Source organism: Pyxicephalus adspersus, chromosome 12 (genome assembly GCF_032062135.1).
Source record: "Pyxicephalus adspersus chromosome 12, UCB_Pads_2.0, whole genome shotgun sequence".
NCBI lineage: Eukaryota > Metazoa > Chordata > Amphibia > Anura > Pyxicephalidae > Pyxicephalus > Pyxicephalus adspersus.
The window spans coordinates 24,758,821-24,783,815 of NC_092869.1; the positions used below are offsets into that span (position 1 = coordinate 24,758,821).

Below are 24,995 nucleotides of genomic sequence, written 5' to 3' on the forward strand. Positions count from 1 at the left end.
TGTCATTGCTCCTTGCTATTTTGTTAACACACACCTGAATACTCCAGAGGTCCTTTTACATTGGTGACCAGTGGGAAGAATGTCACGATTACAGATAGATAGCCAAAATGATCATTGGTGTAAGGTCAACTGACCTGAGCGCACAAACTTCTCAAGGAACTTCTAACAACCTCTGGAGAAACCCTGGTGTATAGATACAATAGCACGTCCTTCTGCATTATTAAAGGAATTTGTGTGCTGTGTCTGGCTGTACTGATCACATCACCTATGTCATAGAATCTAAAGCATATTGCATTTAGGATTTTTTAGCTTAAGGTTTAAAAGGATTAAACAACAAGAAACCCAAACCTGTTATTTCAAGGCACAAAAGAAATAACACAAACAGACTGAACTTCATCCAGATGCCTGACACTGTATAGAGTTGTATGTGAGGATCTCAGAATGTATCATTTTTGCTTCTTGAATATTTTTAACTTTTATGCATCCAGTTTTAAAGTAAACATTAATGTGTGTTAATAGAGAAAACATAGCTATAAAATGTACCTATTGTCCTAATTTTTTTTTTTAATTTAAATTATTATATTATTATTACACAGTATTTATATAGCGCCAGCATAATCTAAAGAGCTGTACAAAATCCATAGTCATGTCATTAGCTGTCCCTTCACAATCTAATGTCCCTGCCATAGTCATATGTCTTTATTACAGTCTAATGTCAACTTTTTGGGGAAGCCAATTAACCGAACTGCATGTTTTTGTAATGTGGGAGGAGTACCCGGAGGTAACCCAGGCAAACACCGGGAGAACCTGCAAACTCCATGCAGATAGTGTTCTGGACGAGATTTGAACCTGGGACCCAGGGCTGCAAAGACAAAGAGTGCTAACCTCTAAGCCACAATGCTGCCCATTTCACCTTAATAAAGATTTTTTTTTTGTATTTATGGAGCATTCCATCCGTAATACCTATCCCTAGAAAATGATTATATATTCAAGTTATGAGCATTCAGTAAATTTGGTTCCCCTGTGAGCCACAAGCTTTTGGTGTGCTTTTAATTTGGGCTGAAATGTATTAAATTGCTTTGTATACGATAATAGGTTAATGCCTGCAACACTCCAAAGTACTTCTCTTAAGTTTTAAAACATGAAGTATATGAAGTTTTTATTAATAATATTATTAAACAGGATTTATATAGCGCCAACATATTATGCAGCAATGTACAATAAATAGGTTGTTGTTTATTTGCTATCACTTTAGAAAAGATATCCATTAACATCCATGGGTTGTCTTGGTGTATAAAAGGTTCTTTAATTTCTGCTGGTCATTCTTTTGCATTTTCCAACTTGATGAAAAGCTATACCTGGATTTTTATTGTTGCCACGTACAACTTTATTCATGATTTAATGATTTTCTGTAAATATTCTGCCACAAGTCACCAATCTTCCAGGGTTTTCCCCTTAAAATTAGTCTCCTTCATGGCCTTTATGTTGGTCATTCTGGGAGAAGCATCTTCATTAAATATTGGCCACAGAGTGCTGCTTTGTAGTTTCATTTGATTTGTAACCTCTGGAAGAACTACGTAAACTATTTGCTAGAAATCCCAGCTGTGTGAGCTCTGGGGAAGCCATGCATGCCAGTGCCTGTTCTGCCGCCTTGGAAACTGTATATCTCCCGCTCTTAAAAGCCATGGAACCTTTTATGTGTAGGCAGATTAGCTATTTATATAAAATAAACATTATAAACAAAAGGCACTGCAATGTCTGACCGCTATATGACCTTAAAGAAACTTTCTCAGCTACACCCTGCAGTATTTCCCAGGTGCAAAAAAAAATGTTCCTTTCTACCTTGTGTGTGGTTCCCTTGTGTGTGGTGCTTGCCCTGTGGCACCTTCAGTACTTTGCCCTTTGGCACCTTCAGTACTTTGCCCTGTGACTGTCTTTTAAATCCCTCCTTTTGCTTGCCTTGTAGCTTTCTCCACTTACTCATTCTTTAGCCTTGATTATGGTTCTAGCATATTGTATGCCTTGTCCCAGAATACAGGATATTGTAATAAATATATATAAATATAGATAGATAGATAGATAGATAGATAGATAGATATGGATATTAGAATTCATACTGGTGTACTGGTGTGAGCTTAAGTTTTTTTTTTTCTTAAAAACAGCATTAACTGTTTTCCTAGAAAATTACAAATAATTCAAACAATTTGCATTTTGGTGTGCATTTGTGATCCCCAATAGCCAGATGTGGAAGGTAATACTAAAGGGAATGTCTCGGCACTTTTCCCTTTTGATTGTGTTGTTCCATGTCGACCAGAGCAAAGACTGTTAGGGTCTGCCCTTCTCATTTCCTGAGCCTCCCTATTGACCAGTGGAGCTACCCATCATATTAAAGAGTCAAAAGAGAGGCTTGAGATGCATTACGGAGGGGTAGAGCCTGGTTCAATTTTACAATGGAATGTTGATATACACTTAAACATTTGCCTTCACATGATTAAACAATCCTGGTGTATAGATGGCTTTCCTTAATTGTGTTTGTCCAGAAGAATAATTGTAATTCAATGCAGACTATCCAATGACAAGTCTGACAAGACACTGAATGCTGAAAACAGCAATACCGGTAGATGTTACTTTAGCCTAAAATGTATAGCCCAAACTTTTTCTTTATTAATTTTGTATTGTTATCTCTACCTGCAATACCAATACATTACACTGTGTGTCATCTGTCACCCACTAGAACTGCAGCAGTCTAAAGTATAATGATTGTTTATTGTCATGTTTCCATATATTCAGCAACACTTTACAAATACCAGAGTACCATTCCTATATGTACGTGCACAGTGGAGTTTGAGACAAGAGTTGGTGACAGTCTAAATATATTGTTAGACCTGTGATTGTATTTGGTAAATGTGAAAGCATTCTATGAATAGAAAATTATAGCCAAGCGCGAATAAGTAGTACACAGAATTCCTACCAGTATCAGGAAAACATTTTCCTGGGTTACATACAATTTTTGTCAATTGAGAATATTGCTAACAGAGGTGATTTCAGAATAACCAGGCTGCATACTTGGCTTTATAGTATTGCTCTGTATGGCTGATTCTGCCAGCCACGTCTTTGGATAATCGCATTTTTCTCTCCTCCATACATATTGCTAATAGGATATGATCCTACTAACTTATGACCTAAAAAGAGATGAGAATGATGGATATCTATGATAAAACTCAAATATAATGATTTTCTTTGTGTGTTCATTTTGCTACTAGGTGAAAAATAAAGCAGAACCAAACCCGCTCTACTCACCTGTGTCCGTTCCGTTGCAGAACATTGCCATCCTCTTCCTTATTTTCTTCCAGCTTGATTGGTTGGAGCTATGGTTCCTCTTTCTGCTACGGCAATTTCTATTTTTAGTTTTGGATGGGATAAGCAAGGCTTTCACACTCCATCCTAATGTTTTATTTTTAATTAAAAAACATTGTTTGTAAGAAACACAGAGGTAATACCGAAGAGATTAAAAGGTTATTGATACGGTTGTGTTTGGTACAAATAATGGGGAAGTGATCATTACAGAACAATTTTAAATGTTGGACATCAAGGATAGGATACAGATTTTGAGACCCTGTGTACGTCTTCCCATGTGTCTCAACCATAAACTGTGTCATTATAATTTTTTTTTAAATTATGTCTATTATTCCACCTATGTGTGTTCATTGTCAATAAATCAAACCTGAACCTGGCAAACAAAAAAAAAAATCCACCAGTTACATTTCATTTACTCACCTATGCATGTGCAGTAAATGATAGCTGTCAGTGGGAAATTTAAAGTGGAACTAAATCTGTGCAATTCACCCATCACAGGGTGCCACCATCTTGCCTTTCACCCTATGCCCATGATCTTAGTCCATCCTAGTTGGCTGTGCAGGGATGAAATCATTCATTTATCCCCGGCACACGCAAGGGAAGCCAGGATTACTGAGTTTTGTGGCAACCAAGCTGGCCCTGCACATGCGCAGCTTAGCTTTTTCACATATACTTAGTGCAAGGAACATCCCCATCATCTGTAACAGACATCACATAGAACATTAATTTGTATTTTTTATTTTGTCACACATTTTAGGATTGATGTACTTTGGGAACATTTTGATATACTCATTTTTTCATATTTTAAAAACACCTTGTAGTATTGAATCCATGACCTGTGACTTAGAGAGGAAGTTTTGCCCTCCTCTCTGTTTAGTGTACACGTTTTTTTATTGTTATGTGGTCAAACTGTGCTTTTTAACTACAAAAGGGCAACATTAGTGTACTGTCTCTGGTATTTTATACAGCATAGTTCTGTAAAGTTTTTTATAATTCATGTATGTATTTAAAGTGTTAGCTATGGTGATCACAAATATATTTTTTATAAGTGTGTGTGTGTGTGTGTATAGAGATAGTTCTCTTTTTTTCTTTTTTCATCAAAAAACGTCTTTTTTTTCATTATTTTTAATAAACATTTTTTTAGAAATAAACATTAATTACAGAAAGTTTCTAGTCAGCACTTGTGTATTGCTTTCACAGGCTTAGCATTCAGTCTAGTCCTTTTCTGTTAGTAGAGAAGGAGAGTTGTGTGTTCCATCCTAAAGCTGCGTACACACTTCCAATTTTTATCGTTCAAAATGAACGACGAACGATCGATTGGGCAAAAATCGTTCGTAAAAAAAGTAACCAACGACGCCGACGAACGAGGAAAGTCGTTGGAAACGAACGACCGGACCGGCGGATCGGATTGGACGACGATCGTTTACCATCGTTCGTGTGTACGATCGTTCGTTGATCGTCCATGGTCTGAGCATGCGTGACGAACGAACGTTCGTTCACTTCCTGTCGTGCACGTCACTCCCTGTATCGCTCAAACGATCGTATCTATTGTGTGTACAATATCTACGAACGATCGTGTCGTTATCTGTATGTGCAGGATCGGTGCTATACGATCGTTCGTAGATATCGTGCAGGATCGTTCGTCGTTCGTTTAACAACGATAATAATTGGAAGTGTGTACGTAGTCATTCAGATCTGTATTTGCAATCTGATCTCCTGTTGTTAAGATTTAACAAAGATATTAACAAAGACTATTTTGATTTTTCTAAATTTAGTAAAAGCCATTAGAATAGTTAGAAGTGTTGCCTTGAATTAGCCACCTTAAATTGGTAATGTGTAAATGCAGTATTTCCTACAATTTTTACATTGTTCAGAAAGTTAAAATTTAATGAAAGAAATAAACAGTACCTTTCCTCCCAGTGTTCTCCCCAGCCCCTTTTAGCCGGGTGCATCACCCGGAACTTTTTAGTACCCACCCAGCTGTTTTTAGGTCACAATACAGGGGCTGCTGCCCACCTAAAATTTCTTCCCACCTGTCCTCTTATCCACAAATATATAGGCTGAGTTGTCCTCCACTGCCAAATGCTCTGGTTTGCAGGCAAGGTCTCTGCATCATCCTGCACTGTGCAAGGCTCATAGACTCGTAGGTCTTGATTTAATAAAGCGCTCCAAGACTGGAGAGGATACACTTTTATCAGTGAAGCTGAGTGATCCACCAAACTTTGAATGGATTTCTTAAAAAGTAATTTGCTATTTGTTGGCAAATGGTTTTATCCGTGGACCCGATCCATTCCAGGTTTGCTGGATCACCCAGGTTCACTGATAAAAAAGTATCCTTTCTAGTCTTAGAGAGCTTCAATAAATCAAGCCCTGAGTGTCAGCAAATCAAGCAACTGAACAGGGAGGCTTAAGAAGAGGCTGGGGATCAATATAGCACAGCAAGGAGTTAGGGATTAGGTTGGTTTTACTCCTCTTTCCTCATCACTTAGATGACAGAAGCACTGAACTTAAGCGGTGCAGAGGGGAACACACTGCAAGGATACAAATTATTTTTGCTCTGTATAACCTTTTATATTTTTAATACAAAATGTATATAGGGTGCAGATCATTTTTGGTAGAAAATTCTTCATTGCCTAATTGGTTGTCTTTGACTTTTAGACTGAACCGCTACTGTTACAAAAGAATTTATGTAGGACATGGGCACTGCTGTGTACTGCTGTGGACACTGAACAATTGTTTTTCATGGTAAGCTTGTTTCATGAAAATATGCTTTATTGTATACATAGAGATATAGGGTGGGGATATTTTTTAGATTGTTTACTTTGTTTGTTGCATGTGTAATTGTAAAAAAGTAAACTTTGCATGACAAGCAGGTATTCTTAGATACCGTGTACTGTAAAAAAAAAAAAAAAAGGTTCATGGCGTCTATCTGTGACAAAGTGATTCCTTTCCGGCTAGTCTCTACCCTACCAGCTAAAAAACATACTAAAGCTAAATAACATACATATATTCTGTATCTAAATAGGCCTATAATGCAAATATGGGGTACACTGATATAGTTGGATTAGAGCTTCAGACCAGAGCCATATTGTCAATGTAATTCAAATTGACATTTTTACGACTGTTTCAAAGGTCAGTCTCTCTGAAAGTAATGTTTTCCTTTCAGAACTTGTTGGTTATATCAGCATTCTGTACATTTTGTATTCTCCAACAACAGAGTTTCTAGGCATAATTCTCAACTTTCTTCAGGTCTTCTTCCAGTAGTTGTGCAGGTATTTCAATTCCAATTACAATGGTTGTCAATTTAGAAAAGTTGACTTTCTATGGCAGGCCGCATTTAAATTCACACTGTGCTAGTTGACAAGGTGTACAAATGTACAATAATACAGCATTGGCTGATCTATGTCAGACATCTGTGAACATGACTGAGAACTGCACCGCAAAAGACACCAAGATTTACATAATTATGTCATCTATGGGCTAGCATCGTAGGCAATGTACACACGTCAGATGATTCTCTTCCAATAATTGTTTTAGGGTTGATATCAGATGAGAATCTGGCTTGTGTACAGCGCTCGTCATCCGTCGTTCATGGATCTGTCCCGGTGGATCTACGGACGACAAACAACGAACGATTACAATGAAAGTGAAGAGGGGAAGGCACAGGGGGGTGCCGCTGCATCATTCTCACCCTCCTCTCTTGATAGAGCAGAACGATGCTGTATGTACAGCACTTGTTCATGCATCCTGCAGTCTTTTGTTGGTAATATCACAACATGTCTCTTGTGCAGGAACAGTTAAATCGATCTGAATAAAATTTGTTTTCCAGTCACTCCTAATCCAACAAAAAAAATGGCTGGAAAAGGGCTGAATATTGTATACATGTGGAGTGTTTGGGACTGTATAATGTCTTTTGGTCAAGAACAACCATGGAAACTAATTTGCTCATGTGTACTAGACCTAACATCTACCATCTAAAATTCTGCAGGGTGACATGTTATAAAATGTTTTAAAACATTATTTCTAAGAGTATGAACACAGGAGGGAGGAAAATGCAAGCATGTGAAGGAAGAACGTCTGTTAGCTTGCTGCTAAGCACAAGCCTTCACTATTTACCAGCTGTCCATATAAATTGGACACACCTCATGTCAGGACTTGGACTTTGTACACAAACTTTAATTTTAAGCAAAAAGTACCGCTTTTGTCATGTAATGCAGAGTATTAATTTAGGCCAAAGTTTAAAAAAAAAAAACAATAATAGTAGACAGAGGAAGATGTGTTTGAGTAAGACTCAAAAGCCACATGCTTGCAAACACTAGTAGACAAAATATTCTCTATTCACCTCCAAACAGTGAGTTTTATTCATGTAAGGCAATTATCTGAAAGCCACACAAAGTTTAAAAAATAGAACAGTTCTGTGTTCCTTTCTATTTGCGTAGGATTTGCTGTTAAGGTGTTCTCCAGGATAAACCAATATTGTGGTCCCGCTTCTGAACCGTCCGTTAGGTACCCCATACCGCCTTTCCTCAATTGTGCGAAGAAGATGAGCAGTTTCAGATTTTGCTTCAGTACCTCTGTAAGTGAAAATTGGACTTATAGAACTGCCGATTCATAAAAAATTATGTTTATTGGTCTTAATAACATAACCAATTGTCTACGATAGGAGTTGTGGTGGTACAAAGGGCGAACAGCTTGTGGATATTGCAGCCTAGATGTGGAATTAGCTTTTAGACTACTTGTACCCATGTTCCCATGGAGCTGGAGAGTGTGTTTGAGTACTTTTTAAAATAGTAAATGATCATGAGCTAAGTACACCAGTGAAATTACACGTCTGTTTAGTCTGAATAGAAAATTGGAAATCAATTACATAGAAAATAACATACCTACAATTATCCAGAGCTGAACTCTAGATACAATAAAAAATACTGATTCATGCTGGCATGCGCTGACTACTAAATGTGTGTATTTCTAAAAGTAATTAGTGCAAATACCTTAATTTAGTACCAGCCTCTTCTAGTGCCCTGTACAACAGAACTTAGACTGATTGTCAATGCTCATGCGCTAACAAAATACATGTTGACAAGAAAATGGATGACAAAAAAAGATATGTTCATCATTCTGTTGCTTCTTCTGGACCTCCTTTCTGTCCAACTGCAGGCTGGAGAAAGAACAGGGCCTGGTTGTATTATTTAACAATTGTAAAGTCAGGTTTCCAGACTGCCTGTGTGGTCTGGTAGGGCATTGTAAAACACATATATAATCTGTGTATTTTAGTTAATTGGTAAACCTTTTTTTAGGCTTATTAAGCAGAAAAAAATAACATCTCCAAAGTACACTCCTACCTATCCCCAGAGACCACCAAACTCCTTATACACACTTTTATCATCTCTCCTCTGGACTACTGTAACATCCTCTTCTTTGGCTTCGCACTAACCAGACTCTGTTTTCTACAATCTATTATGAATTCTGCAGCCAGACTCATCCATCCTTCCCACCACTCATCTTCTGCTGCCTCTCTTTATGAATCTCTACACTGACTTTCATTTCATCTAATAAATAAATTTAAACTCCTTGCTCGTAAAAAGTTCAAGCTCCTCCAACTGTGCTTTGCTTTTAATTCCCGCCACAGCCCTTGTGCCAACTACATTTCAGACCTGACTCGCAAATACACCCTAGTCGCTCTCTTTGCTCCTCCAGTGACCTATTAATGACTTCCTCACTAATAATCTCATCACATGCATCCAAGACTTTTCCAGAGCTGCCAGACTCTCTAGACACTCATCTTCATCTTTTTGGGCTTGCCCCTACGTTCTGCTCATTTAAACATGGCTTTAAAACCCATCTTTTCAAACTTGCTTACTCGTTGTCTTCTGTCTCTTGAACCCACTTTTCCAAATCCCCCTCCTATTGTGTGCTACATCCCCTATCTCTTAGACTGGAAGTTCTTTGGGACAGGGTCCTCTCCTCCTCCTGTGTCACTGTCTGTATCTGTCTGTCATTTGCAACCCCTATTTAATGTACAGAGCTGCGTAATATGTTGGTACTTTATAAATAGAATTGAATAATAATAATTAAAAGAAACATGTCTCCTTTGCTGACAATACTTCAACTGGATCTTAACTCTCCCAATCATTCTACTGTTGGGGTCTATTGTTTAACCAAGAATAATAAAAAATTTAAACCTTTATGTTTGCTAAACCTTCTCCTCATACTGTAGATCCTTTTTAGTAAAATGGACTTTTCATCCACCATAGATGTTTCCCTCTATACCTCTTATTCCTCAAGTTTTTTAAAATATTTTTCCTGTTGGCCTAGCTTCTTTTTTTTTGTAAACCCAGAAAAAAAACAATGCAATGGGAATTTGACTCACAGAAAATATTAAGATTAATTTAATTTCTTTGACCTAGACCTAATTTGACTGCAAAGCAATTTGGACTTATGGAAAAATATTACAACATGCTAAACTAGCAGACTTCCTTCTACCAAAGTGTCAGAAAAAGCCAAAAAAGGTATGAGGCCATAAAATCTGCAGAGTGGAATTGGTTTGGACCAACCACGTGGTCAAATGTCCACACATACTTAAAGCTTTTGTATATCTATCATGTTTATTATATTAAGTATAATTGATGTCATTAACGATTGTTTTGCCTAGAATGTTAGTAATTGTTGCTAGAAAAGCTTTCAATTAAATCTAATCTTCTGAAAAAAATCAAAACCTGCAATGGTTACAACTACAGTGGAACATGTTGGTAGCTCAACCATTCTATTAAAATTATGTGGCATTGATTATGGCTTATAACTGGTCATTGTCCTCTAAACAGATGGAACAAACACCTTCTTACTGTATAAACTATACAAGCAAGATGCAGCAATTTAGCATGAATACACTATGCTGATCAATTGAGACACATTTACAATTGTTCTTGCTGATTAATATTAGTATAGAAGTGACAATTTTAGAAATAAATTGTATTACATTTACATTTTCATTACATTTATTACATGTGATTGTGTTACAATGTAATTGTATTACATTTTCTCTCCTGGTTCAAATCTGTTATTTTGCTAAGACTCACTGAAAACAAAACTATTTCTGGGTAGCTTGTTGTGCTCGATCTTTACGAAGCTATTGTATACCAAAGTTGTAAAATTGATGCTTGCAACAAATATTACATTTGTATATATTTTACTTTAGGAACTCAAATATTTATTTATATGAAATCCACTGTTAAGCTGCGTACACACGTGCAATTATTGTCGTTGGAAAGGATGTTTCACAATCCTTTCCAGCGACTAGGGACTGCACGATACATGAACGAGTGCTGTACATACAGCATGGTTCTGCTCTATGGAGAGGGGAGGGGGAGAACGACGAAGAGGCACCCTGCTGCGCGCTCTCCCCCCTCTCTTGCATTAGGATGGTTCAGGATGGTCGTTCGGACGATAGACGACGGGCGCTTTACACACGCCAGATTCTCATCCGATATCAGCCCTGAGCCGATTATCGGACGAGAAGCATTGCAAGTGTGTACGTAGCTTAAGTTTCCCTGAATGTTCCACATGCTGTATAGTGGATGAAGTCAAGAAAGCTTTGGTGGAATAAATTCAAATAAACTATTTATTAAAATATCATTATATATATATTTTTAAATGCAAGCTGTGTAAATACTAGTGTACCAATATCAAATTGCTCTTGGTATAGGCATTTTTCAGCAGAGCTCAAAGCTAATTGTGGCAGAAATTAGAGTGACACAGCTCTGGAAGAAAGGTTAAAGTTGCAGTTATTTTTTTCTATCTTTTATTGGGATATTATTTTTTTTCCCCTCAACTTTAAATTTTTATCCAGCCTATGTGACAGTATAACAGTACTGTTCTCTAATTACTTGGTTAATAAATGATTTTTAAGATTTGTGACATGATATAAAGCGTATATCATGTTACTTAGCCTTGCATCGTCCATACTTGATGTGACCAGTAGTTGTACTATACAAAAAGCATGTACAATGTGTCATCACATTAGACTTGGCATCGGCTCATAGTGCACTAAAATAACAAGCTGTTTGTTCCCTGGGGAAACTCTGCTATGAGCTAACATTGCTTTCATAGGCTGTACCCTTATAGATTAAAAGGAATTAGTGAAAGTTGGCCAGGGGCCATAGATTTCAGGATATTTTGAAAGATCCTGGTATCTGGTTAATAGCGTGCTAGTGACTGTGCCATTTGAACACCTTCCATTCACCTGCTGGAGGGTGGAGATCTAGTATCTGTTTATAAATTGCTTATACATCCAAAATGTTATACAAATGCAGATAGATAAAGGTTCCAAAGTCAATAGTGGAAGTCAGCTAAGGCTTCAGCCAGGACTAACCGAAAGAAAAGTCTTGAAATCTGATATGAATTCAAAGTAAATATACTTGTCAATGTAAATTTGACCTAGCAATCATCTCAGTATGTGTTAAGTGCTTAAAATGTGTATTATTTTTCTCAACTGCAAGATTTTTTTTTTAAGATAAAGATGTTTAAGATAAGATATCAGTTTTTCAAACTAAATGTGTTGCTTGGTATTTTTTTTTTAAATGGGGTTTCCCACAAAATAATGAATAGCCCTTGCTTTTTTGTTAGATGTGTAATTATGCAGTGCGTCACCAGCTTTTGTTTTAAATAGGCCTAATATCACAAAACTATTTTTACCATGGATTTAGAAAACAACATTGATTTAATTTTGTATTATAGAGATATACAGATGCATTAAAGTCAATGCCCCAAAAAATAGATGCAACAATCTTTACTTACAAATTATTATTTTTTTTACATTTTTTCTGTTTTCTTGAACAAATAGTATAGTAGTGGCTCTCAAGGAGTCTAGAGACCTGTTGCATCAGTAGTTTGTAGCTTAGGAGAGGCAGGGTACTTCTACATGGTTTGGAAGCCAGTAGGGGCTGTATTCACCATGTGAATGACTATAGTGCGTTTGTATTTTTTTTGCAGAATGTCATTATAGCAGAAACAAAAAAATGCGAGTTCTTCAAAACTGTAGTCATTAATGGATCACAAGCAAGCATCTCCTAATTATAGAATAGGAATAAAGTTTGATACCAGAGAATCATTTTTTTTTACCCAGGCTCTTGGTATTTGTTGCTGATATAGGACATAAAGGGTAAAGGTAATGACCTTGACTTTTTCCTTGTGGTCAAAGTACTTTTGTAGGTTGCTTTTCTATTCATTAAAGAAAAGCAAGGGGGAGTTTGTAGGTTATGGGGAAATTTGTTAGCATAGCCTCCATTGATATCATATTATTATGTGATAATAGGGTGGTTCCTAAAGGCAGGGGCTCGGTTTCTGACACCCGGGCGAGCATGTTAAGTTTAGTGGCCGTCAGGCAAGGCTTATTCTGTTCTGGTCCATAGCTTAGTGATTCTGTCTACTCCAGTCCATCACTCTGGTGCGAAATGTGAAAGAACTGTAAATTTTAATGTTGGACAAAGATAAGCTTCTGTTGTTCAATCCAATAATTTTATATATGATTCTGGATAGTTTATTTGCTCAGTCAAAGATGTAGTAATGGCCGAGTGGTTTAATGAAGGGGGGTGGTAGAACAATTTACTGCACTGTACGTCAGAGTTTGTTGGAGGTTTAATAATTAATCTTAGTGCTGTGTTTTTAATGATATTGCACTTCACCATCCAGAGGAAGGTTCCCAATGTGGAAAAACTGAGGTCTGTTTGATTGACCCTTAAGAAGATACACATTTTTATCAGTGAAGCTAGGTGACACAGCAAACCTGGAATGGATCTGGTCCAGAACTGAATACATTTGCTAACAAATAGCAAATGACTTTTTAGAAATCCAAACCAGGTTTGCTGGATCACCCAGCTGATGAAAGTATATCCTCTCCAGTCTTTGGGAGCTTTAAAAAATCATGCCCATTATGTCAGATTTAAACTGTAAAGTGTTTATTTATTGTATTAAAAAAACTGGAGATAGATGAAAAAGGAACAGGTGTCCCCCCTGGATGATTTACTTTACATCTTGTTTTGGTGACAGCTGGCTCCAGAGTTTTGGATTTTCCTATAATTTAACGTTAGCCTCTCGTATTCCTTTTTATTATTATTACACAGTATTTATATAGCACCATCATATTACGCAGCGCTGTACAAAGTTCATAGTTGTGTCACTAACTGTACCTCAAAGGAGCTCACAATCTAGTCATATGTCATTAATGTAGTCTAAGGCCAATTAACCTCACTGCACGTTTTTGAGATGTGGGAGGAAACCGGAGTACCCGGAGGAAACCCACGCAGACACAAACTCTATGCAGATAACTTCCTGGCTGGGGATCGAACCTGGGACCTAGCGCTGCTAAGGCCGGAGTGCTAACCCCTGAGCCACCGTGCTGCCCAATCATAAATCAGACTGTGTAATGGTGGAAACAATACTGAAGCTTACGACTCGGCAACGGTTGCCTCATACAACTTAAGACTACATTGACATCACGCTGCACCTCCCTTGTTTTTCTGTCATTAATACAGTTCGTGAATTTAGTGCAGTATAAAGGCTAAAATAGTCATTCAGAATATAAGAATTTATTAGAATATTATTTTTTGTTTTATTATTAATTAATAATAAAAAAAACATAATTATTAAGTTAAAAACATAAATTTGCAAATAATATCCAAATGTTCCTGTGGACCACCAAAGGTTTCTTGCAGTTGGTGACCGCTGGACTAAATTACCTAAATGCTGCCCTCCAGTTATCCCCAAAGCTAATTTCAAGCAATGCACTTGCTGTTCTGACATATCCTCTGTTGCCTGACCTTCAGACCTTGTCTGTATTTATGCTCCATTCAATAGTTTTAGGTTGCTAGCGTCTTCCAAGAATATCTATTTGGAGTGGACTCACCCTTTAATAATGAATAGGAAATCATACTATTGATTCATGTCTTTTAATCATTTTGTAAGCTGAAATTGATATCATTAGCTCTTTGGAGGAAGTGGTTCTGATCTCCTAACCAAATTGCTTATGAACTTTTAATTAACTATACCTTGGTTGTAATTAAATTTTAATGTAATATACATAATGTGGTTTTATACAAATACAACATAAGATGCATAATTCATTGAAACACACTGTGTGATTTTAAATTACTAGTGAAAATCAAATGTAGATCTGATGTTTATATTGTCCAGTCAAGTTTCATTTTTTAGTTCTCAGTGGGCGAATGAAAGAAATGCGATTGTTTGCTGTGGGCCATATTTCTATGTTTCTTTCCTTCATGTATAAATGCTATTGTATTGTCTTCCTAACTAGTAAAACATGTCTCTATTGGCTTATCATAATCACTTTTATTAATTCTTCTATTGAAAAAAATAAGTAGCTAACAAGCAGAACCCAACAGCAATATATTGTTGACCTATATCAGGTTTTCATACCCAGAGTGTTTTCTTCTATGGAAATCTTTGAGCAACACGCAAATTATTAGATTTTTTTTTATTATGCAAATTGTTTTACTTAGATTTAAAAGTTATTAAAGAATTTTCAACATTTATTCAATTTTAGTATTTAATTGTTGCAGAGATTTGCAATTTTAGAAATGTTTATCTACTTGGTTTTGGTTGACTTTTTCATTCAAAAAGTATATCTACGAGACAACCCATTGTGGTGAGTTCTATATAGAATAATACTTATGACAACAGATTAGTTTACATAACCAACATTTAGAAAACCGAATGTTTTACAGCCCTTATGTTCAGTGGTCTTGTTTTAACCTCCCTAGCAGTTCATTTCTTTCCGGTTTTATATGTCTAAAAGCGGTACATTGTTTTTCATGAAAATTTATTTTACAGTATTTTATAATAGTAGTAAACTAATAAAAGTTTGAAACACAAAATCATGTAAAAATAAATTAAATGAATTAAAAAAATATATATATTTAAAAAAAAAAATTTTAATTTTTTTTTTTTTTAAATACATATTATACTCATCCTAATATATATACTGTAAAATAAATGTTCTTGAAAACAATGTACTGCTTTTACACATATAAATCCAATGTATTGCATTCAATACAGTTATTTTGTAAATATAAATGGATTTTGAATTTCCCGCCCCGCCGGCAACATACACACGCTCCGACATCACCGGGAACTCCCCGGTGACTCATCAGGTGCAGAAGCCGGTCGGAGGAAGAAGAAAGAAGAAGAAGATTGCGGCGATAGACAGCGCGGGACGCTGGCGGATAAGGTAAGCACTGTATTTACTATTACCTCCCATAGGTTTACCTACCCTGAGTGTGACATGGGGTTACCGCTTTTAGCAACTTTTTTCTACCCCGAGTTACACTCGGGGTTACCCCTAGGGAGGTTAATCTCCTGGAATTGTTTTTATTTATTTTATTATGTTTATTTATTTTCATACATTATCAAAATGTTGTACAACCATAACGGAGCTGTTTAAACCAAATTGTAGCTCTATTAGAATATCAAGGGATACCGTGCAAATAAAATAATTTCTCTCCCCCATTGTCATTTTATATTCTGGCCAATGCAAACATTTCTATGTTACATTCAGACTGTCTGTGTCTGCACTTTAACTGCAGCCAATAAAGGAGTGAGAAGAAAGAGGACATCGGCCTGATTTATCTATATCAGAATTTTTTTTTTCAGGAGCTTTTAAAAAAATCCATGCTGCACTGCGCCATAAAATAAAAGGTCATCACATTTCTTTTATTATAGAGCAGTGTTTTTCAACCAGGGTTCCCCTGGACTGACACCAATATTCTTTTTGGCTATTTTTAAGGGTGACATTTTTTTTCAAACTGGCCAGCAATGTAAGAGGCATTTGGCCTGATAAGTCCAAGCTCTCCAAGGCTGGAGAGGATACACATTCATCAGTAAAGCTGGGTGATCCAGCAAACCTGGAGTGGATTTCTTCAAAAGTCATTTGCTATTTGTTGTTTTCAATCCTGGACCAGATCATTTCCAGGTTTGCTGCGTCACACAGGTTTACTGATGAATGTGTATCCTCTCCAGCCTTATTAAGCTTTAATAAATCAGGCCCATTCTTCCTAATGATCCCTGTACTAATATTCTTTAGTTATTGTGTAAGCCTAGAAAATGTGTAAGTATAGAAATTATAGAAGGGGTTCCCTGAAGACCTGAAAGTTATCACAAGGGTTTCCCCTATGTTAAAAAGGTCAGAAAAGACTGTTGTAGCGAGTACTTGTATCTTGGCAATGGAAATTATCAGGGTTCCCTCTTGATGTTAGATGTCTTCATAAAACTAGCTGTCCGGAATTATATGTAGTCTGAGGAAAGAAAAGGTTTTGGTAAGAATATGAATGGGTGGCTGATGCTAGCAGTTTGTGATCTATATGTGATTACTTTGGTGAAATGCAGCATAGCAATCGTCCAGTGAAGACATTTTCTCAGTAGGTATGGTCTAATAACTGCTTGTCTAGTTGTTGACCCTTTTTTTTTTTTTATAGTTGCTTAGCAGGCTTTGATATATTAACAACTGATGTGTTTTAAAATTGCTGTTATCAAGGACATACATTTGGTAAGCAGTTAAACAGTATATATAGCAGAGGGATCAGAAATCAAGTCAGAAGAGGTAAAGAACAATAAATTCAAGGACACATTAGGACAATGCCCAGAAAACAAATAAAGATGTGCACACAACAACCATAAAAATGACACAACATCGTGTTGGTACATCACTCGTCCTTATGCCGGTTGTCAGTTTAATAAAAACTGCACAGAGTCAAAACGTTTTTAAGCATGATACATATGTTTGTATTTTATTAGTCCGATAAGCAAGACATGTTTCAATCAAAATAATATTCAGGAAATGACTACTATCATCATTGCGGAAAGTCAGGGGTTTTTGTTGGGTTAGATGTTGTATTGATCAGTGTACTTATTTTTGCCACATTTACATTGTTATACACTTATTTACTCTGCTGGCTGGTGTCCTCATTTGTTCTCTTCTATATAAATCTATTCTGGATCATAGTTGTATGTGATGGGGTCCTATCAGGAATATTTAGCTCCCTGGATTCTCTGTCTCTGTATTCTACTTCTCAAAAGCAATGCTTCTTGTGATACTGAATACTAAATCCAGTATACCTTATAAACTGTATAGGCCAAATGTTGTTTCTGTTTGTATAAATCACATTGTTACCAGTAATCTCTAGTCTCCAAATACTCTTTGGCTTCCCAAAGCATCAAAATGTTGCTCCTATTACTAGTTCTTGGGAAGCAATGGGTCTGGGGTGGAGTAACTTCCACTAGTGGGTGATACATTTTATCAGTTTTCCCTTTAGAAAACTGTGACTGGTGACAAAATTTTACATCTTAAAGTGTAATCTGTGCTTCCACTTTTACAGCCAACCTGTGTTTAACCCATGTATGGGAAGACAACAAGATTGATTTAGTGAGCCCCTTCTTCCCAGCAGCAGATACTCACCTTTACTCTCCCTCCCCAGGAACAATATCATTGAACTGTCCCGATTTAGGCATACTAAGAACTCACCTGTCTCTCCATCCCCATGTTACAGCTGGACACCATACTCCAGGACTAGGTTAAGAAGAACAAGTAAGTCAAATTATTATTTTTATTAATAAACAGGATTTACATAGCACCAACATATTACACAGCACTGTACAATAAATAAGGGTTGCAAGTGACCGACAGCTACAGACAGTGACACAGGAGGAGGAGAGGACCCTGCCCAGAAGTGATGCTTTATACCTGGAAGTACAAAGTAGTTTCTTCATTGTCGGCTGCTGAATGGAGTGGTAAGAGGAAAGAATATCTAAGCATGTGTAGTTCAGGAAAGTTTCAGGTTTTGCTTAACTGACCCTGTAAATTTCTGTACTACTTCTAAGTAATAGTTTACCTCCAGTTATCAGGCATAAGGAATCCAAACCCCCACAGTACAGCTTCTTTTTAATGCCATCAAATTCATCCACTTTCTGCAAAACTAATGTAAATGAAAATACCAGTGGTACCCAAAGAAACTTTTTTTATGAAGGTTGTCAGTCTTTTGGCTAGTTTACATTGGTGATGTTGTGGTAATTGTTTCTTCATTGCAGGTTGTTTCAGCCCCTGGGTGGATGCTTCAAGTAGCATCGGCTCTGTAGGCACAAGTTATTGCAGCTCTGTATTTAAATAATACTTAAATAAATGTATTTTCTTCCATGCAGTCAGTGTAAGCAGCTGAATTTGTACTGACATTAAGGTCCTGCAGTCCCCTGTACAGCTAAACTTAGACATGGAGAAAGAATAGCAGCACAAGTGGCTAATCCATTGTGCTGCAGTGCACGGAGCCTATTAATATAAGTAGAGAGCTGAGTGACAGATGAACTGATCAGTACACTGCTACTTCTGTCACAGAATAGAGGACTTGTAAGTGTTACTGATCTGAAGTAGAAAAATATCAGGTCTCCTTCCATGCCAGACAGGGCTTTTTCTGTGTCAATCCCATTACTGTATGAGGAGAAATACAAATTTCTTGGCAGGTAAATGATCTGCCTAATATGTATATGTATGTGGATGTTCACAGCTGTCTGGAGCTCAGCTTTAAATCTTAGATCTACTCTAAAAGTCATATGTTTAGCCAAATAAACTTGTATCACAAATACAATGAGGTCATCCAGCAAAACATAGAACATTGGGGTTAATCTCCCTTACAGGGTCAGTCAGAGTACATGAACCAGGAAATAGGGAAGGGTGTGAATAGGTTTCCTGATTGTGTCATTACAGTACTTTGATAAAAGAAGGGTAATTGAGGTCTTGTTTGAAGTAAACGGAATATGCAAATTGTCTAAAAAGTGTTGTCGTAAGCCCCTTACTGATGTCAGATTACTGTCGCTGCATATGATCTTTCATTGTGACAGATAAATTAATGAGCACTGCACACAGCACTGATCTATAGGGAGGGGAGTGGGTAGGATGAGCGAGCACCCCCCCCCCCTACACACACACACACACACCTTACAATGTTCTGTCCTCCATAGGAATCCACAAAAGATGTTCCTGATCAGTCACTTAATCCGCCAGGGCAGATGACATTGGGGGTCCACTGTACTGCTGGTTTCTCGGCCATAATGACATGACCATTTGTCTCAAATCATCTGACGTGTATGTAGCTTTAGAGTGACAGTAATATTATCATACCTCATACCTCAACTGAACCTCAAAAAGTTTCTTTGTGTAACCAACTGCATAACAAACTGCCACTCTCCTCTAATACAATGTAATTGTTTCCTTGGGAATAATGTAAACATATTCACTTAAATGACTGGTAGGTATAAGGCAATGTATAAACACTGTATGTATAAAGAAACCTTTCCATCTTTGGGAATTGTACAGGAATGCAGGAATGGGTCTTGGATGAGCAGTATAATTTCCCCCATTTTTGCCTTCTGCTTCCCTAAGGCTGCGTACACGCTTTAGACTTTTGTCATTGCAAAGGATCCTTTCCAATGACAAAAGACTAAAAGATGCATGAACAAATGCTATACATACAGCGTCGTTCTGCTGTTTGGTGAGAGGAGGGGGGGAAGGGAGGACGCCCCCCTTCACTTACATTGTGGTTGTTCATCATTCATGGATCTGCCAGGACGGATCCATGAACGACGTTGTGCGGGGGTGCAGTACACACGTCAGATTCGTGTCCAATACTAGCCTTCAAGCGATAATCGGATGAGAATTATCTGACATGTGTTTGTAGCTTTAGACTGGTGGCACCATACTGGGTAAGGGGCTCAAGGTAGTGTACCAACCAAGGACAGGTGGGGCTTTGTAATCTAAAGGATTTTGGAACTATACTTGTGAGTGCCTTTTTGCCAGTTTGGGATTTTTTTTGGCTGCAAATTATTATTATTTTCTTGAATGCATTAAAACATTCTATTTACAATAGATGTCTGTGTACTTTGTGCTGATCTGATCCCAGTTCTCCTAAATATCACAGAGTGAAAAGAAACCGTGACAACTGGTAGTTTAAATTAAAAGTGACCAGATAATACTGTAATCAGAGCACCTGCGTTTGCATTAGACTGCATATTCTGAAAATATTCATGCCATCTGGGCCTTTGAAATGTTGCGTATTTGTTCAAGTCATATCCTGAGACTTATTGTAATAACCTTGAGAAGTTTTCCCACAGCAACCAGACCTTCCATCCTAGGGAGAACGATGATGTTGTTATAAGGTGTTATTAATAATTACATTAATTATCATTTCTCTAGTCTCCTCTAAGACTTACCAAATGTCTCGTCTCCTTCCCCGCAGCTGTCCTCTGATCAATGTAATATGATTTTATAATCCTTTCTCCTGCTTTGGCATTCATCAATGTATCCAACTTGAAAGACAGATGTGTTGATTCAAGGCCTGGTATTATTAATTGCCTAATTTATTAACCCACCTAATTTCTTTCTTCAGGAGTAGGGGAGCCAGTATTAAGTCTGTTTTTTCTTCTGGGTCTCTGCTGCCCCCCATTCTCTCCCCTCCCACAGTTTAATGTCTAAATCCAAATTCATAAAGGGACTACGATCTGGTCTTGTTGAGCTGTGGGATTCGTAGAGCTTTTCCCACAAGCCCCTTTAATCAGAATTACACTGTCATTAATATTCATAAAGTCAGCAGGAACTCTCATGGACTGACAGAGAACTCCTTGCCCCTCCTCCCCCACGGCTCAGGAGCTTTATTAAAAGCATCTTAAAAAATTAATGGAGTTTGTCAAAGTTAGTAAGAAGTACAGTGTTAGTAGAAGGAGGTGTTGAGTCGTGTTGCTGTTCGTTGGCCACTTGCAGAGGATATGGGCGGTCATTTAGAAGCATTTACATGCATCGGCACATCAAATTTCAAAATTGAATAATAATAAGCAGCCTTTCCCAGTAATTAAACTGTACAAGAGAGGAATAAGAAAACAAGACAATGACATAGAAGGATGCTGGGAATGTGACTGACATCCTAAGTTGGAAGCAATGTCTTTAACCCTTACTATGCACAACAAATACATAGCTGATGAAGGCAGTGAAATAAGGTTTAATTCACCAGGAAATGGACTATATAGCAAGGGTTCATGGTGATCGTGTGTGACAGGGGACTACTTCTCTGGTTCTTCAATGGACATCTTTTTCAGATAGAAACCCTAGAGCAGTGTCTCAACCAGGATTTCATGGAAACCCAGGATTCCTTTAGAGGTCAATTAACACTGACACCAATGATCTTTTTGGCTTTCTGTATGGGAGACATTCTTCCCACTGACATCCAAGCTATTGTACTGTAAGCCTGGATGTAGTAATTATAGCAGGTATTCCCAGAGATCTGAAAATTATCCACCATGGAAAAATATTTGGGAAAGGATTCTCTAAAGGATTTATACCACAACACCTTTATTCACAGAAAACAACATGTTTATGTGGGCTATCCAGCCTTATTATACTAACTCCTTTGAGAAATATTGCCTAAATCCTCATTTTTTACAAACATCCAAACAGTGTCTGTTATTTTTAATGCCCCAGGTACCCAGGTACTCTTCCCCTTATTTGAAGTTGGTTGGTCCTGTTTTGTCCTCTGCCTTCTGGACTTCCATGTAGACACAAATTTATCAGACCTGGTAATCACCTTCATATCCTGAGGAAGCAGTGAAAAGTTTACTGTTAAACTTATAGGATCCACAAAATTATTCATGGACCTAATGTAATATGTTTAAAGTACAGGTAATCCCCAAGTTAAGGACATATGACATACGGATGACTCCTACATATGAATGGAGCTTTCCTGCTGTGTGCAGGATGGAGGCTTGATGGGGGGGGGCCAAGTCTGCAAGTGACATTTGAGAACCAGGAGGACACCAGTATTGCTCTCACTTAAATTTCAGTCTGTGTTTAACTTAAATCATATTACTCGATTCTCCCTGGTGTTTCATCATATGTAAGAACCATGCCAGAAATGAATACAATCCTAGGTCTCAGGGTGGTCTTCTTTCATACATTTGTAAAGAAAGAAAACAAATCCCTGAACAGACATGATTCAAATAACAAATCTCTTTAAAGTTGTCCTAGAGGTACAAAGCTTCGGCCTTTTATTTTATAATGACTAAAACATTGATTAATAAAGCTGTGTTTTTTTAGCCCCTTTTTTATCCTATGTTGAATCATCTCATTAAAAGGTAAAGAAGAATGTTTGATGTCTAGTAGTAGTAGGTCACATTCAACTGGACTTGTACTTGTAATGTTGAAGATGTCCCACAGCTTTACAAGCTGCTTCATCAGAAATAATGAATCTGAGCTGATGGAAGGTTTGGAAGGCTTCAAAGGTCTTCGGCATTACAAGATGAAGTCCAGTTAAATGACCAAATACTACTAGATTTACAATGACCTTTGTAAAAGTGAACCTTTGTAAAAGTGAAGACAGAATGCTTGATCCACTGTTTGTACATACAAACTGTTTGTACTTACAATAATTTGGGAACACGGTAATCTATGGTAATTTATGATCCCAGGCAGTATATTAGCTGTTGAAAACCACATACCTCTCTGTTTAGGATGGCTTTTGTGGCATTTGCCTTGAGGGTGGATCACTAAAATGTTGGCGGTTTGGTTATTTGGGTTGGAATCTCCCTTCAGTTGTTGGTAGGATATCTTTACCTATATCTTATGTTCGTTTAACTACAGGCACCAAAGTCCCTAAGAGATAGAAGAAGGTGGTAGCCATTTACCAAACCAGCATGCATATGTCTTGATCCTCCTAGGCAATGGTGAGCTGGCTGCCATAGACTAAGGGACTTTCAGGATTAGGATAATTATTGCAGTAAATACGTGATGTTTATAGTACCATACTATGGGAAATAATAATGATGCCACAAACCATCTGGAATAACACTTTTTGTTCTTCATTTGTTATATCAGATGTCTCTTCTGATAAAAAATTTTAGACTAAAATAAAAACATACACAGGTCAGTCAAATCAAAGCTAAAGTTATGAACAGTGGCCATCCAGTCCATTCATCTTATTGTAAACAATCCTATCAATCTCTTAGAGCCTAAGCTGGGTCCTAAGCTTTAGCTGAGGGAGTGCTGTCATTAACCATTGACATTGTCATTGACATTAACGAACACTTTTGATGTAGGTAGCAAGGGGGCACATAACTGGGGAAAGGAGGGTGGGTATCAAACAGCCGTTTGGAAATTCCATCTCGACCAACCAAGCCCCAAATTATTTAGGGTTGACCCACCCTTAAGGAAGTATGGACCCAGTATCTTCCTAAACAGAGAGGTATGTAACTGTTTTTGTAGCTAACACTCTGCCTGGGATCAGAGATGATTAAGTTCCCACAGTTTGGGGTAAAAACAAGTTTGTGTCAAAATAATGGTGACAACCCCCCCTTACGGCATAGTTGTATCTAGTCCCTCCATATTCAAACAGTGGAACAAGCAATCTGCTATTCTCTTTAATAGGATCTTTCTACATAGGATAAATATATCTGGGACAAAGGGGGTTGTCAACAAAAAACTGTGCTTTTGCCCTGTGTTGCTTTTAAAAATTTTTTTTTACTAAGGATACTTCTTTTAAGTAAAACATAACATTATGGTTTGGTCTTTTCACCCTAAACACATTATAATAAGAAAATTGTTAGAATGCCACATTTTGTGGATTGGTGGTGGATTGCCTGGGGTTATTATTCCTTTTGTGGGTTTAGGAAACCTGGTCTGATCATTTGTAGGCAGCAGGCTTAATAAAAACTTCAGTGTCTTCTGAAAGTATGACAGTATCACTTTAATGTAACATTAAGCTAGGATCAAGTTGTGTTTTATGCAAACAAAAATTAACTGGATGACAAATTGGTAATTGTTTCTAGAGGCAGTTTGCTGTGGCACACGTTTTGTTGCTGACTAGTCTAACTTCATAACAGAAGGTGCTAAAACAGTTCCTATTGGTGGCCCTTATCTGTACCAGCCCTTGTGCTGTAGATACCTCTCTCCTCCCCATAATAGAAGCAATGCCAAACAGTCGGCAAACTATATACGAGACTTGAAGTATCCAATATCAAACACACAGATTCAGAGCAGTAAAACATTTTTTTTTACTTTAAATAATAATGCACACCCATTTTCATAAAACGTGCTTGGTTTGGCATGGGAGTTTTTGTGGCAAACGTTTTGGCACGCATATTGTTATTGCAGTGATTTTTTACCATGCGCAGTATATGCTTATCACACCCAAAAAAGTCATAATCACCTCTAAATTTTTAACCTCTGCTTAACCCCTTACCTCTAATGTTATGCTATTATGTCAGTAAATACTGTGTTGTTATGATGATATTAATACATCAGATAAAGGTATGGTGTATGTCTTGGTGCATGTGTGCAAAATTATTGACACTGATGATATCCCAGTCAAAGTCTGTGCACTAAAATCAAGTGATCCAATACTAGAGATGCAATGCATAATAAATCATTTGGTATCCCTGGTTTGTTGATTAAGTTGTATCACCCATGAAATTTTATTCTGATTGTGAGCTTAAGATCTTCTTTGCAACATTGTGTTTTCCCTTGTGAGGTGTGGACAGTGTTGTGTTAGGCCAAGTCGAAAGCGACTTTAGTTTTAAATGTTTTTAAATGCCCATATTTT

General features: G+C 37.2%; 1 protein-coding gene across 4 annotated transcripts in view; it reads left to right on the plus strand.

The window, feature by feature from the left end:
- The window catches only part of MIPOL1 (mirror-image polydactyly 1), a 213,822-nt gene that overhangs the window by 22,871 nt on the left and 165,956 nt on the right, over positions 1–24,995 (plus strand). Inside the window, exons 2-3 of one of the 4 annotated variants that reach the window (XM_072427692.1) lie at positions 6,016–6,102; positions 9,765–9,866. The exons of 1 other annotated variant lie outside the window; for it this stretch is intronic. The gene's annotated coding sequence lies outside the window, so the exon portion shown is untranslated. Of the gene's footprint in view, positions 1–6,015; positions 6,103–9,764; positions 9,867–17,840; positions 17,951–24,995 lie in introns of all 4 variants that reach the window. 2 more of the 4 variants (XM_072427691.1, XM_072427690.1) reach the window with 2 other exon arrangements.